Below are 14,938 nucleotides of genomic sequence, written 5' to 3' on the forward strand. Positions count from 1 at the left end.
ATAATAGAAAGCAAATTTTTATTCAAGAATATTTAAAAACTAAACTCTTTGTTATCATCATTTAATTTTTTGCTTGCTTATTGTCAATAAACGCCTGTTTCTTTCTTTCAAATTAAAATTTTCAGAAAAGTATCAAAGTAAATAAGAATGTCGGCCGAATTATACCAGGTTAGCAGGAATAATAGAAAGCAAATTTTTATTCAAGAATATTTAAAAACTAAACTCTTTGTTATCGTCATTTAATTTTAAGCTTGCTATATTTTCAATAGGCGCCTGTTATTTTCGTTCAAATTAAAATTTTCAGAAAAGTATCAAAGTAAATAAGAATGTCGGCCGAATTATACCAGGTTAGCAGGAATAATAGAAAGCAAATTTTTATTCAAGAATATTTAAAAACTAAACTCTTTGTTATTTACATTTAATTTTTTGCTTGCTTATTGTCAATAAACGCCTGTTTCTTTCTTTCAAATTAAAATTTTCAGAAAAGTATCAAAGTAAATAAGAATGTCGGCCGAATTATACCAGGTTAGCAGGAATAATAGAAAGCAAATTTTTATTCAAGAATATTTAAAAACTAAACTCTTTGTTATTTACATTTTTATATACTTTGATACTTTTCTGAAAAATTTAATTTGAACGAAAATAACAGGCGCCTATTGAAAATATAGCAAGCTTAAAATTAAATGACGATAACAAAGAGTTTAGTTTTTAAATATTCTTGAATAAAAATTTGCTTTCTATTATTCCTGCTAACCTGGTATATATATTATAGAGATTTAATTTTGTGGTTGCTATATTTATTGTCAATAAGCGTCTGTTTCTTTCTTTCAAATTAAAATTTTCAGAAAAGTATCAAAGTAAATAAGAATGTCGGCCGAATTATACCAGGTTAGCAGGAATAATAGAAAGCAAATTTTTATTCAAGAATATTTAAAAACTAAACTCTTTGTTATTTACATTTTTATATACTTTGATACTTTTCTGAAAAATTTAATTTGAACGAAAATAACAGGCGCCTATTGAAAATATAGCAAGCTTAAAATTAAATGACGATAACAAAGAGTTCAGTTTTTAAATATTCTTGAATAAAAATTTGCTTTCTATTATTCCTGCTAACCTGGTATATATATTATAGAGATTTAATTTTGTGGTTGCTATATTTATTGTCAATAAGCGTCTGTTTCTTTCTTTCAAATTAAAATTTTCAGAAAAGTATCAAAGTAAATAAGAATGTCGGCCGAATTATACCAGGTTAGCAGGAATAATAGAAAGCAAATTTTTATTCAAGAATATTTAAAAACTAAACTCTTTGTTATTTACATTTAATTTTTTGCTTGCTTATTGTCAATAAACGCCTGTTTCTTTCTTTCAAATTAAAATTTTCAGAAAAGTATCAAAGTAAATAAGAATGTCGGCCGAATTATACCAGGTTAGCAGGAATAATAGAAAGCAAATTTTTATTCAAGAATATTTAAAAACTAAACTCTTTGTTATTTACATTTTTATATACTTTGATACTTTTCTGAAAAATTTAATTTGAACGAAAATAACAGGCGCCTATTGAAAATATAGCAAGCTTAAAATTAAATGACGATAACAAAGAGTTTAGTTTTTAAATATTCTTGAATAAAAATTTGCTTTCTATTATTCCTGCTAACCTGGTATATATATTATAGAGATTTAATTTTGTGGTTGCTATATTTATTGTCAATAAGCGTCTGTTTCTTTCTTTCAAATTAAAATTTTCAGAAAAGTATCAAAGTAAATAAGAATGTCGGCCGAATTATACCAGGTTAGCAGGAATAATAGAAAGCAAATTTTTATTCAAGAATATTTAAAAACTAAACTCTTTGTTATTTACATTTTTATATACTTTGATACTTTTCTGAAAAATTTAATTTGAACGAAAATAACAGGCGCCTATTGAAAATATAGCAAGCTTAAAATTAAATGACGATAACAAAGAGTTCAGTTTTTAAATATTCTTGAATAAAAATTTGCTTTCTATTATTCCTGCTAACCTGGTATATATATTATAGAGATTTAATTTTGTGGTTGCTATATTTATTGTCAATAAGCGTCTGTTTCTTTCTTTCAAATTAAAATTTTCAGAAAAGTATCAAAGTAAATAAGAATGTCGGCCGAATTATACCAGGTTAGCAGGAATAATAGAAAGCAAATTTTTATTCAAGAATATTTAAAAACTAAACTCTTTGTTATTTACATTTTTATATACTTTGATACTTTTCTGAAAAATTTAATTTGAACGAAAATAACAGGCGCCTATTGAAAATATAGCAAGCTTAAAATTAAATGACGATAACAAAGAGTTCAGTTTTTAAATATTCTTGAATAAAAATTTGCTTTCTATTATTCCTGCTAACCTGGTATATATATTATAGAGATTTAATTTTGTGGTTGCTATATTTATTGTCAATAAGCGTCTGTTTCTTTCTTTCAAATTAAAATTTTCAGAAAAGTATCAAAGTAAATAAGAATGTCGGCCGAATTATACCAGGTTAGCAGGAATAATAGAAAGCAAATTTTTATTCAAGAATATTTAAAAACTAAACTCTTTGTTATTTACATTTAATTTTTTGCTTGCTTATTGTCAATAAACGCCTGTTTCTTTCTTTCAAATTAAAATTTTCAGAAAAGTATCAAAGTAAATAAGAATGTCGGCCGAATTATACCAGGTTAGCAGGAATAATAGAAAGCAAATTTTTATTCAAGAATATTTAAAAACTAAACTCTTTGTTATTTACATTTTTATATACTTTGATACTTTTCTGAAAAATTTAATTTGAACGAAAATAACAGGCGCCTATTGAAAATATAGCAAGCTTAAAATTAAATGACGATAACAAAGAGTTTAGTTTTTAAATATTCTTGAATAAAAATTTGCTTTCTATTATTCCTGCTAACCTGGTATATATATTATAGAGATTTAATTTTGTGGTTGCTATATTTATTGTCAATAAGCGTCTGTTTCTTTCTTTCAAATTAAAATTTTCAGAAAAGTATCAAAGTAAATAAGAATGTCGGCCGAATTATACCAGGTTAGCAGGAATAATAGAAAGCAAATTTTTATTCAAGAATATTTAAAAACTAAACTCTTTGTTATTTACATTTTTATATACTTTGATACTTTTCTGAAAAATTTAATTTGAACGAAAATAACAGGCGCCTATTGAAAATATAGCAAGCTTAAAATTAAATGACGATAACAAAGAGTTTAGTTTTTAAATATTCTTGAATAAAAATTTGCTTTCTATTATTCCTGCTAACCTGGTATATATATTATAGGGATTTAATTTTGTGGTTGCTATATTTATTGTCAATAAGCGTCTGTTTCTTTCTATCAAATTAAAATTTTCAGAAAAGCATCAAAGTAAATAAGAATGTCGGCCGAATTATACCAGGTTAGCAGGAATAATAGAAAGCAAATTTTTATTCAAGAATATTTAAAATCTAAACTCTTTGTTATTTACATTTTTATATACTTTGATACTTTTCTGAAAAATTTAATTTGAACGAAAATAACAGGCGCCTATTGAAAATATAGCAAGCTTAAAATTAAATGACGATAACAAAGAGTTCAGTTTTTAAATATTCTTGAATAAAAATTTGCTTTCTATTATTCCTGCTAACCTGGTATATATATTATAGAGATTTAATTTTGTGGTTGCTATATTTATTGTCAATAAGCGTCTGTTTCTTTCTTTCAAATTAAAATTTTCAGAAAAGTATCAAAGTAAATAAGAATGTCGGCCGAATTATACCAGGTTAGCAGGAATAATAGAAAGCAAATTTTTATTCAAGAATATTTAAAAACTAAACTCTTTGTTATTTACATTTAATTTTTTGCTTGCTTATTGTCAATAAACGCCTGTTTCTTTCTTTCAAATTAAAATTTTCAGAAAAGTATCAAAGTAAATAAGAATGTCGGCCGAATTATACCAGGTTAGCAGGAATAATAGAAAGCAAATTTTTATTCAAGAATATTTAAAAACTAAACTCTTTGTTATTTACATTTTTATATACTTTGATACTTTTCTGAAAAATTTAATTTGAACGAAAATAACAGGCGCCTATTGAAAATATAGCAAGCTTAAAATTAAATGACGATAACAAAGAGTTTAGTTTTTAAATATTCTTGAATAAAAATTTGCTTTCTATTATTCCTGCTAACCTGGTATATATATTATAGAGATTTAATTTTGTGGTTGCTATATTTATTGTCAATAAGCGTCTGTTTCTTTCTTTCAAATTAAAATTTTCAGAAAAGTATCAAAGTAAATAAGAATGTCGGCCGAATTATACCAGGTTAGCAGGAATAATAGAAAGCAAATTTTTATTCAAGAATATTTAAAAACTAAACTCTTTGTTATTTACATTTTTATATACTTTGATACTTTTCTGAAAAATTTAATTTGAACGAAAATAACAGGCGCCTATTGAAAATATAGCAAGCTTAAAATTAAATGACGATAACAAAGAGTTCAGTTTTTAAATATTCTTGAATAAAAATTTGCTTTCTATTATTCCTGCTAACCTGGTATATATATTATAGAGATTTAATTTTGTGGTTGCTATATTTATTGTCAATAAGCGTCTGTTTCTTTCTTTCAAATTAAAATTTTCAGAAAAGTATCAAAGTAAATAAGAATGTCGGCCGAATTATACCAGGTTAGCAGGAATAATAGAAAGCAAATTTTTATTCAAGAATATTTAAAAACTAAACTCTTTGTTATTTACATTTAATTTTTTGCTTGCTTATTGTCAATAAACGCCTGTTTCTTTCTTTCAAATTAAAATTTTCAGAAAAGTATCAAAGTAAATAAGAATGTCGGCCGAATTATACCAGGTTAGCAGGAATAATAGAAAGCAAATTTTTATTCAAGAATATTTAAAAACTAAACTCTTTGTTATTTACATTTTTATATACTTTGATACTTTTCTGAAAAATTTAATTTGAACGAAAATAACAGGCGCCTATTGAAAATATAGCAAGCTTAAAATTAAATGACGATAACAAAGAGTTTAGTTTTTAAATATTCTTGAATAAAAATTTGCTTTCTATTATTCCTGCTAACCTGGTATATATATTATAGAGATTTAATTTTGTGGTTGCTATATTTATTGTCAATAAGCGTCTGTTTCTTTCTTTCAAATTAAAATTTTCAGAAAAGTATCAAAGTAAATAAGAATGTCGGCCGAATTATACCAGGTTAGCAGGAATAATAGAAAGCAAATTTTTATTCAAGAATATTTAAAAACTAAACTCTTTGTTATTTACATTTAATTTTTTGCTTGCTTATTGTCAATAAACGCCTGTTTCTTTCTTTCAAATTAAAATTTTCAGAAAAGTATCAAAGTAAATAAGAATGTCGGCCGAATTATACCAGGTTAGCAGGAATAATAGAAAGCAAATTTTTATTCAAGAATATTTAAAAACTAAACTCTTTGTTATTTACATTTTTATATACTTTGATACTTTTCTGAAAAATTTAATTTGAACGAAAATAACAGGCGCCTATTGAAAATATAGCAAGCTTAAAATTAAATGACGATAACAAAGAGTTTAGTTTTTAAATATTCTTGAATAAAAATTTGCTTTCTATTATTCCTGCTAACCTGGTATATATATTATAGAGATTTAATTTTGTGGTTGCTATATTTATTGTCAATAAGCGTCTGTTTCTTTCTTTCAAATTAAAATTTTCAGAAAAGTATCAAAGTAAATAAGAATGTCGGCCGAATTATACCAGGTTAGCAGGAATAATAGAAAGCAAATTTTTATTCAAGAATATTTAAAAACTAAACTCTTTGTTATTTACATTTAATTTTTTGCTTGCTTATTGTCAATAAACGCCTGTTTCTTTCTTTCAAATTAAAATTTTCAGAAAAGTATCAAAGTAAATAAGAATGTCGGCCGAATTATACCAGGTTAGCAGGAATAATAGAAAGCAAATTTTTATTCAAGAATATTTAAAAACTAAACTCTTTGTTATTTACATTTTTATATACTTTGATACTTTTCTGAAAAATTTAATTTGAACGAAAATAACAGGCGCCTATTGAAAATATAGCAAGCTTAAAATTAAATGACGATAACAAAGAGTTTAGTTTTTAAATATTCTTGAATAAAAATTTGCTTTCTATTATTCCTGCTAACCTGGTATATATATTATAGAGATTTAATTTTGTGGTTGCTATATTTATTGTCAATAAGCGTCTGTTTCTTTCTTTCAAATTAAAATTTTCAGAAAAGTATCAAAGTAAATAAGAATGTCGGCCGAATTATACCAGGTTAGCAGGAATAATAGAAAGCAAATTTTTATTCAAGAATATTTAAAAACTAAACTCTTTGTTATTTACATTTTTATATACTTTGATACTTTTCTGAAAAATTTAATTTGAACGAAAATAACAGGCGCCTATTGAAAATATAGCAAGCTTAAAATTAAATGACGATAACAAAGAGTTCAGTTTTTGAATATTCTTGAATAAAAATTTGCTTTCTATTATTCCTGCTAACCTGGTATATATATTATAGAGATTTAATTTTGTGGTTGCTATATTTATTGTCAATAAGCGTCTGTTTCTTTCTTTCAAATTAAAATTTTCAGAAAAGTATCAAAGTAAATAAGAATGTCGGCCGAATTATACCAGGTTAGCAGGAATAATAGAAAGCAAATTTTTATTCAAGAATATTTATAAACTAAACTCTTTGTTATTTACATTTAATTTTTTGCTTGCTTATTGTCAATAAACGCCTGTTTCTTTCTTTCAAATTAAAATTTTCAGAAAAGTATCAAAGTAAATAAGAATGTCGGCCGAATTATACCAGGTTAGCAGGAATAATAGAAAGCAAATTTTTATTCAAGAATATTTAAAAACTAAACTCTTTGTTATCGTCATTTAATTTTAAGCTTGTTATATTTTCAATAGGCGCCTGTTATTTTCGTTCAAATTAAAATTTTCAGAAAAGCATCAAAGTAAATAAGAATGTCGGCCGAATTATACCAGGTTAGCAGGAATAATAGAAAGCAAATTTTTATTCAAGAATATTTAAAAACTAAACTCTTTGTTATTTACATTTAATTTTTTGCTTGCTTATTGTCAATAAACGCCTGTTTCTTTCTTTCAAATTAAAATTTTCAGAAAAGTATCAAAGTAAATAAGAATGTCGGCCGAATTATACCAGGTTAGCAGGAATAATAGAAAGCAAATTTTTATTCAAGAATATTTAAAAACTAAACTCTTTGTTATTTACATTTTTATATACTTTGATACTTTTCTGAAAAATTTAATTTGAACGAAAATAACAGGCGCCTATTGAAAATATAGCAAGCTTAAAATTAAATGACGATAACAAAGAGTTTAGTTTTTAAATATTCTTGAATAAAAATTTGCTTTCTATTATTCCTGCTAACCTGGTATATATATTATAGAGATTTAATTTTGTGGTTGCTATATTTATTGTCAATAAGCGTCTGTTTCTTTCTTTCAAATTAAAATTTTCAGAAAAGTATCAAAGTAAATAAGAATGTCGGCCGAATTATACCAGGTTAGCAGGAATAATAGAAAGCAAATTTTTATTCAAGAATATTTAAAAACTAAACTCTTTGTTATTTACATTTTTATATACTTTGATACTTTTCTGAAAAATTTAATTTGAACGAAAATAACAGGCGCCTATTGAAAATATAGCAAGCTTAAAATTAAATGACGATAACAAAGAGTTCAGTTTTTAAATATTCTTGAATAAAAATTTGCTTTCTATTATTCCTGCTAACCTGGTATATATATTATAGAGATTTAATTTTGTGGTTGCTATATTTATTGTCAATAAGCGTCTGTTTCTTTCTTTCAAATTAAAATTTTCAGAAAAGTATCAAAGTAAATAAGAATGTCGGCCGAATTATACCAGGTTAGCAGGAATAATAGAAAGCAAATTTTTATTCAAGAATATTTAAAAACTAAACTCTTTGTTATTTACATTTAATTTTTTGCTTGCTTATTGTCAATAAACGCCTGTTTCTTTCTTTCAAATTAAAATTTTCAGAAAAGTATCAAAGTAAATAAGAATGTCGGCCGAATTATACCAGGTTAGCAGGAATAATAGAAAGCAAATTTTTATTCAAGAATATTTAAAAACTAAACTCTTTGTTATTTACATTTTTATATACTTTGATACTTTTCTGAAAAATTTAATTTGAACGAAAATAACAGGCGCCTATTGAAAATATAGCAAGCTTAAAATTAAATGACGATAACAAAGAGTTTAGTTTTTAAATATTCTTGAATAAAAATTTGCTTTCTATTATTCCTGCTAACCTGGTATATATATTATAGAGATTTAATTTTGTGGTTGCTATATTTATTGTCAATAAGCGTCTGTTTCTTTCTTTCAAATTAAAATTTTCAGAAAAGTATCAAAGTAAATAAGAATGTCGGCCGAATTATACCAGGTTAGCAGGAATAATAGAAAGCAAATTTTTATTCAAGAATATTTAAAAACTAAACTCTTTGTTATTTACATTTTTATATACTTTGATACTTTTCTGAAAAATTTAATTTGAACGAAAATAACAGGCGCCTATTGAAAATATAGCAAGCTTAAAATTAAATGACGATAACAAAGAGTTCAGTTTTTAAATATTCTTGAATAAAAATTTGCTTTCTATTATTCCTGCTAACCTGGTATATATATTATAGAGATTTAATTTTGTGGTTGCTATATTTATTGTCAATAAGCGTCTGTTTCTTTCTTTCAAATTAAAATTTTCAGAAAAGTATCAAAGTAAATAAGAATGTCGGCCGAATTATACCAGGTTAGCAGGAATAATAGAAAGCAAATTTTTATTCAAGAATATTTAAAAACTAAACTCTTTGTTATTTACATTTAATTTTTTGCTTGCTTATTGTCAATAAACGCCTGTTTCTTTCTTTCAAATTAAAATTTTCAGAAAAGTATCAAAGTAAATAAGAATGTCGGCCGAATTATACCAGGTTAGCAGGAATAATAGAAAGCAAATTTTTATTCAAGAATATTTAAAAACTAAACTCTTTGTTATTTACATTTTTATATACTTTGATACTTTTCTGAAAAATTTAATTTGAACGAAAATAACAGGCGCCTATTGAAAATATAGCAAGCTTAAAATTAAATGACGATAACAAAGAGTTCAGTTTTTGAATATTCTTGAATAAAAATTTGCTTTCTATTATTCCTGCTAACCTGGTATATATATTATAGAGATTTAATTTTGTGGTTGCTATATTTATTGTCAATAAGCGTCTGTTTCTTTCTTTCAAATTAAAATTTTCAGAAAAGTATCAAAGTAAATAAGAATGTCGGCCGAATTATACCAGGTTAGCAGGAATAATAGAAAGCAAATTTTTATTCAAGAATATTTATAAACTAAACTCTTTGTTATTTACATTTAATTTTTTGCTTGCTTATTGTCAATAAACGCCTGTTTCTTTCTTTCAAATTAAAATTTTCAGAAAAGTATCAAAGTAAATAAGAATGTCGGCCGAATTATACCAGGTTAGCAGGAATAATAGAAAGCAAATTTTTATTCAAGAATATTTAAAAACTAAACTCTTTGTTATCGTCATTTAATTTTAAGCTTGTTATATTTTCAATAGGCGCCTGTTATTTTCGTTCAAATTAAAATTTTCAGAAAAGCATCAAAGTAAATAAGAATGTCGGCCGAATTATATATACCAGGTTAGCAGGAATAATAGAAAGCAAATTTTTATTCAAGAATATTTAAAAACTAAACTCTTTGTTATCATCATTTAATTTTTTGCTTGCTTATTGTCAATAAACGCCTGTTTCTTTCTTTCAAATTAAAATTTTCAGAAAAGTATCAAAGTAAATAAGAATGTCGGCCGAATTATACCAGGTTAGCAGGAATAATAGAAAGCAAATTTTTATTCAAGAATATTTAAAAACTAAACTCTTTGTTATCGTCATTTAATTTTAAGCTTGCTATATTTTCAATAGGCGCCTGTTATTTTCGTTCAAATTAAAATTTTCAGAAAAGCATCAAAGTAAATAAGAATGTCGGCCGAATTATACCAGGTTAGCAGGAATAATAGAAAGCAAATTTTTATTCAAGAATATTTAAAAACTAAACTCTTTGTTATTTACATTTTTATATACTTTGATACTTTTCTGAAAAATTTAATTTGAACGAAAATAACAGGCGCCTATTGAAAATATAGCAAGCTTAAAATTAAATGACGATAACAAAGAGTTCAGTTTTTAAATATTCTTGAATAAAAATTTGCTTTCTATTATTCCTGCTAACCTGGTATATATATTATAGAGATTTAATTTTGTGGTTGCTATATTTATTGTCAATAAGCGTCTGTTTCTTTCTTTCAAATTAAAATTTTCAGAAAAGTATCAAAGTAAATAAGAATGTCGGCCGAATTATACCAGGTTAGCAGGAATAATAGAAAGCAAATTTTTATTCAAGAATATTTAAAAACTAAACTCTTTGTTATTTACATTTAATTTTTTGCTTGCTTATTGTCAATAAACGCCTGTTTCTTTCTTTCAAATTAAAATTTTCAGAAAAGTATCAAAGTAAATAAGAATGTCGGCCGAATTATACCAGGTTAGCAGGAATAATAGAAAGCAAATTTTTATTCAAGAATATTTAAAAACTAAACTCTTTGTTATCGTCATTTAATTTTAAGCTTGCTATATTTTCAATAGGCGCCTGTTATTTTCGTTCAAATTAAAATTTTCAGAAAAGCATCAAAGTAAATAAGAATGTCGGCCGAATTATACCAGGTTAGCAGGAATAATAGAAAGCAAATTTTTATTCAAGAATATTTAAAAACTAAACTCTTTGTTATTTACATTTAATTTTTTGCTTGCTTATTGTCAATAAACGCCTGTTTCTTTCTTTCAAATTAAAATTTTCAGAAAAGTATCAAAGTAAATAAGAATGTCGGCCGAATTATACCAGGTTAGCAGGAATAATAGAAAGCAAATTTTTATTCAAGAATATTTAAAAACTAAACTCTTTGTTATCGTCATTTAATTTTAAGCTTGTTATATTTTCAATAGGCGCCTGTTATTTTCGTTCAAATTAAAATTTTCAGAAAAGCATCAAAGTAAATAAGAATGTCGGCCGAATTATATATACCAGGTTAGCAGGAATAATAGAAAGCAAATTTTTATTCAAGAATATTTAAAAACTAAACTCTTTGTTATCATCATTTAATTTTTTGCTTGCTTATTGTCAATAAACGCCTGTTTCTTTCTTTCAAATTAAAATTTTCAGAAAAGTATCAAAGTAAATAAGAATGTCGGCCGAATTATACCAGGTTAGCAGGAATAATAGAAAGCAAATTTTTATTCAAGAATATTTAAAAACTAAACTCTTTGTTATCGTCATTTAATTTTAAGCTTGCTATATTTTCAATAGGCGCCTGTTATTTTCGTTCAAATTAAAATTTTCAGAAAAGCATCAAAGTAAATAAGAATGTCGGCCGAATTATACCAGGTTAGCAGGAATAATAGAAAGCAAATTTTTATTCAAGAATATTTAAAAACTAAACTCTTTGTTATTTACATTTTTATATACTTTGATACTTTTCTGAAAAATTTAATTTGAACGAAAATAACAGGCGCCTATTGAAAATATAGCAAGCTTAAAATTAAATGACGATAACAAAGAGTTCAGTTTTTGAATATTCTTGAATAAAAATTTGCTTTCTATTATTCCTGCTAACCTGGTATATATATTATAGAGATTTAATTTTGTGGTTGCTATATTTATTGTCAATAAGCGTCTGTTTCTTTCTTTCAAATTAAAATTTTCAGAAAAGTATCAAAGTAAATAAGAATGTCGGCCGAATTATACCAGGTTAGCAGGAATAATAGAAAGCAAATTTTTATTCAAGAATATTTATAAACTAAACTCTTTGTTATTTACATTTAATTTTTTGCTTGCTTATTGTCAATAAACGCCTGTTTCTTTCTTTCAAATTAAAATTTTCAGAAAAGTATCAAAGTAAATAAGAATGTCGGCCGAATTATACCAGGTTAGCAGGAATAATAGAAAGCAAATTTTTATTCAAGAATATTTAAAAACTAAACTCTTTGTTATCGTCATTTAATTTTAAGCTTGTTATATTTTCAATAGGCGCCTGTTATTTTCGTTCAAATTAAAATTTTCAGAAAAGCATCAAAGTAAATAAGAATGTCGGCCGAATTATATATACCAGGTTAGCAGGAATAATAGAAAGCAAATTTTTATTCAAGAATATTTAAAAACTAAACTCTTTGTTATCATCATTTAATTTTTTGCTTGCTTATTGTCAATAAACGCCTGTTTCTTTCTTTCAAATTAAAATTTTCAGAAAAGTATCAAAGTAAATAAGAATGTCGGCCGAATTATACCAGGTTAGCAGGAATAATAGAAAGCAAATTTTTATTCAAGAATATTTAAAAACTAAACTCTTTGTTATCGTCATTTAATTTTAAGCTTGCTATATTTTCAATAGGCGCCTGTTATTTTCGTTCAAATTAAAATTTTCAGAAAAGCATCAAAGTAAATAAGAATGTCGGCCGAATTATACCAGGTTAGCAGGAATAATAGAAAGCAAATTTTTATTCAAGAATATTTAAAAACTAAACTCTTTGTTATTTACATTTTTATATACTTTGATACTTTTCTGAAAAATTTAATTTGAACGAAAATAACAGGCGCCTATTGAAAATATAGCAAGCTTAAAATTAAATGACGATAACAAAGAGTTCAGTTTTTAAATATTCTTGAATAAAAATTTGCTTTCTATTATTCCTGCTAACCTGGTATATATATTATAGGGATTTAATTTTGTGGTGCTATATTTATTGTCAATAAGCGTCTGTTTCTTTCTTTCAAATTAAAATTTTCAGAAAAGTATCAAAGTAAATAAGAATGTCGGCCGAATTATACCAGGTTAGCAGGAATAATAGAAAGCAAATTTTTATTCAAGAATATTTAAAAACTAAACTCTTTGTTATTTACATTTTTATATACTTTGATACTTTTCTGAAAAATTTAATTTGAACGAAAATAACAGGCGCCTATTGAAAATATAGCAAGCTTAAAATTAAATGACGATAACAAAGAGTTCAGTTTTTAAATATTCTTGAATAAAAATTTGCTTTCTATTATTCCTGCTAACCTGGTATATATATTATAGAGATTTAATTTTGTGGTTGCTATATTTATTGTCAATAAGCGTCTGTTTCTTTCTTTCAAATTAAAATTTTCAGAAAAGTATCAAAGTAAATAAGAATGTCGGCCGAATTATACCAGGTTAGCAGGAATAATAGAAAGCAAATTTTTATTCAAGAATATTTAAAAACAACTCTTTGTTATTTACATTTAATTTTTTGCTTGCTTATTGTCAATAAACGCCTGTTTCTTTCTTTCAAATTAAAATTTTCAGAAAAGTATCAAAGTAAATAAGAATGTCGGCCGAATTATACCAGGTTAGCAGGAATAATAGAAAGCAAATTTTTATTCAAGAATATTTAAAAACTAAACTCTTTGTTATTTACATTTTTATATACTTTGATACTTTTCTGAAAAATTTAATTTGAACGAAAATAACAGGCGCCTATTGAAAATATAGCAAGCTTAAAATTAAATGACGATAACAAAGAGTTTAGTTTTTAAATATTCTTGAATAAAAATTTGCTTTCTATTATTCCTGCTAACCTGGTATATATATTATAGAGATTTAATTTTGTGGTTGCTATATTTATTGTCAATAAGCGTCTGTTTCTTTCTTTCAAATTAAAATTTTCAGAAAAGTATCAAAGTAAATAAGAATGTCGGCCGAATTATACCAGGTTAGCAGGAATAATAGAAAGCAAATTTTTATTCAAGAATATTTAAAAACTAAACTCTTTGTTATTTACATTTTTATATACTTTGATACTTTTCTGAAAAATTTAATTTGAACGAAAATAACAGGCGCCTATTGAAAATATAGCAAGCTTAAAATTAAATGACGATAACAAAGAGTTCAGTTTTTGAATATTCTTGAATAAAAATTTGCTTTCTATTATTCCTGCTAACCTGGTATATATATTATAGAGATTTAATTTTGTGGTTGCTATATTTATTGTCAATAAGCGTCTGTTTCTTTCTTTCAAATTAAAATTTTCAGAAAAGTATCAAAGTAAATAAGAATGTCGGCCGAATTATACCAGGTTAGCAGGAATAATAGAAAGCAAATTTTTATTCAAGAATATTTATAAACTAAACTCTTTGTTATTTACATTTAATTTTTTGCTTGCTTATTGTCAATAAACGCCTGTTTCTTTCTTTCAAATTAAAATTTTCAGAAAAGTATCAAAGTAAATAAGAATGTCGGCCGAATTATACCAGGTTAGCAGGAATAATAGAAAGCAAATTTTTATTCAAGAATATTTAAAAACTAAACTCTTTGTTATCGTCATTTAATTTTAAGCTTGTTATATTTTCAATAGGCGCCTGTTATTTTCGTTCAAATTAAAATTTTCAGAAAAGCATCAAAGTAAATAAGAATGTCGGCCGAATTATATATACCAGGTTAGCAGGAATAATAGAAAGCAAATTTTTATTCAAGAATATTTAAAAACTAAACTCTTTGTTATCATCATTTAATTTTTTGCTTGCTTATTGTCAATAAACGCCTGTTTCTTTCTTTCAAATTAAAATTTTCAGAAAAGTATCAAAGTAAATAAGAATGTCGGCCGAATTATACCAGGTTAGCAGGAATAATAGAAAGCAAATTTTTATTCAAGAATATTTAAAAACTAAACTCTTTGTTATCGTCATTTAATTTTAAGCTTGCTATATTTTCAATAGGCGCCTGTTATTTTCGTTCAAATTAAAATTTTCAGAAAAGCATCAAAGTAAAT

This window comes from Condylostylus longicornis, unplaced genomic scaffold, assembly GCF_029603195.1.
Source record: "Condylostylus longicornis isolate FDR11 unplaced genomic scaffold, ASM2960319v2 ptg000091l, whole genome shotgun sequence".
NCBI classification, from domain to species: Eukaryota; Metazoa; Arthropoda; class Insecta; order Diptera; family Dolichopodidae; genus Condylostylus; species Condylostylus longicornis.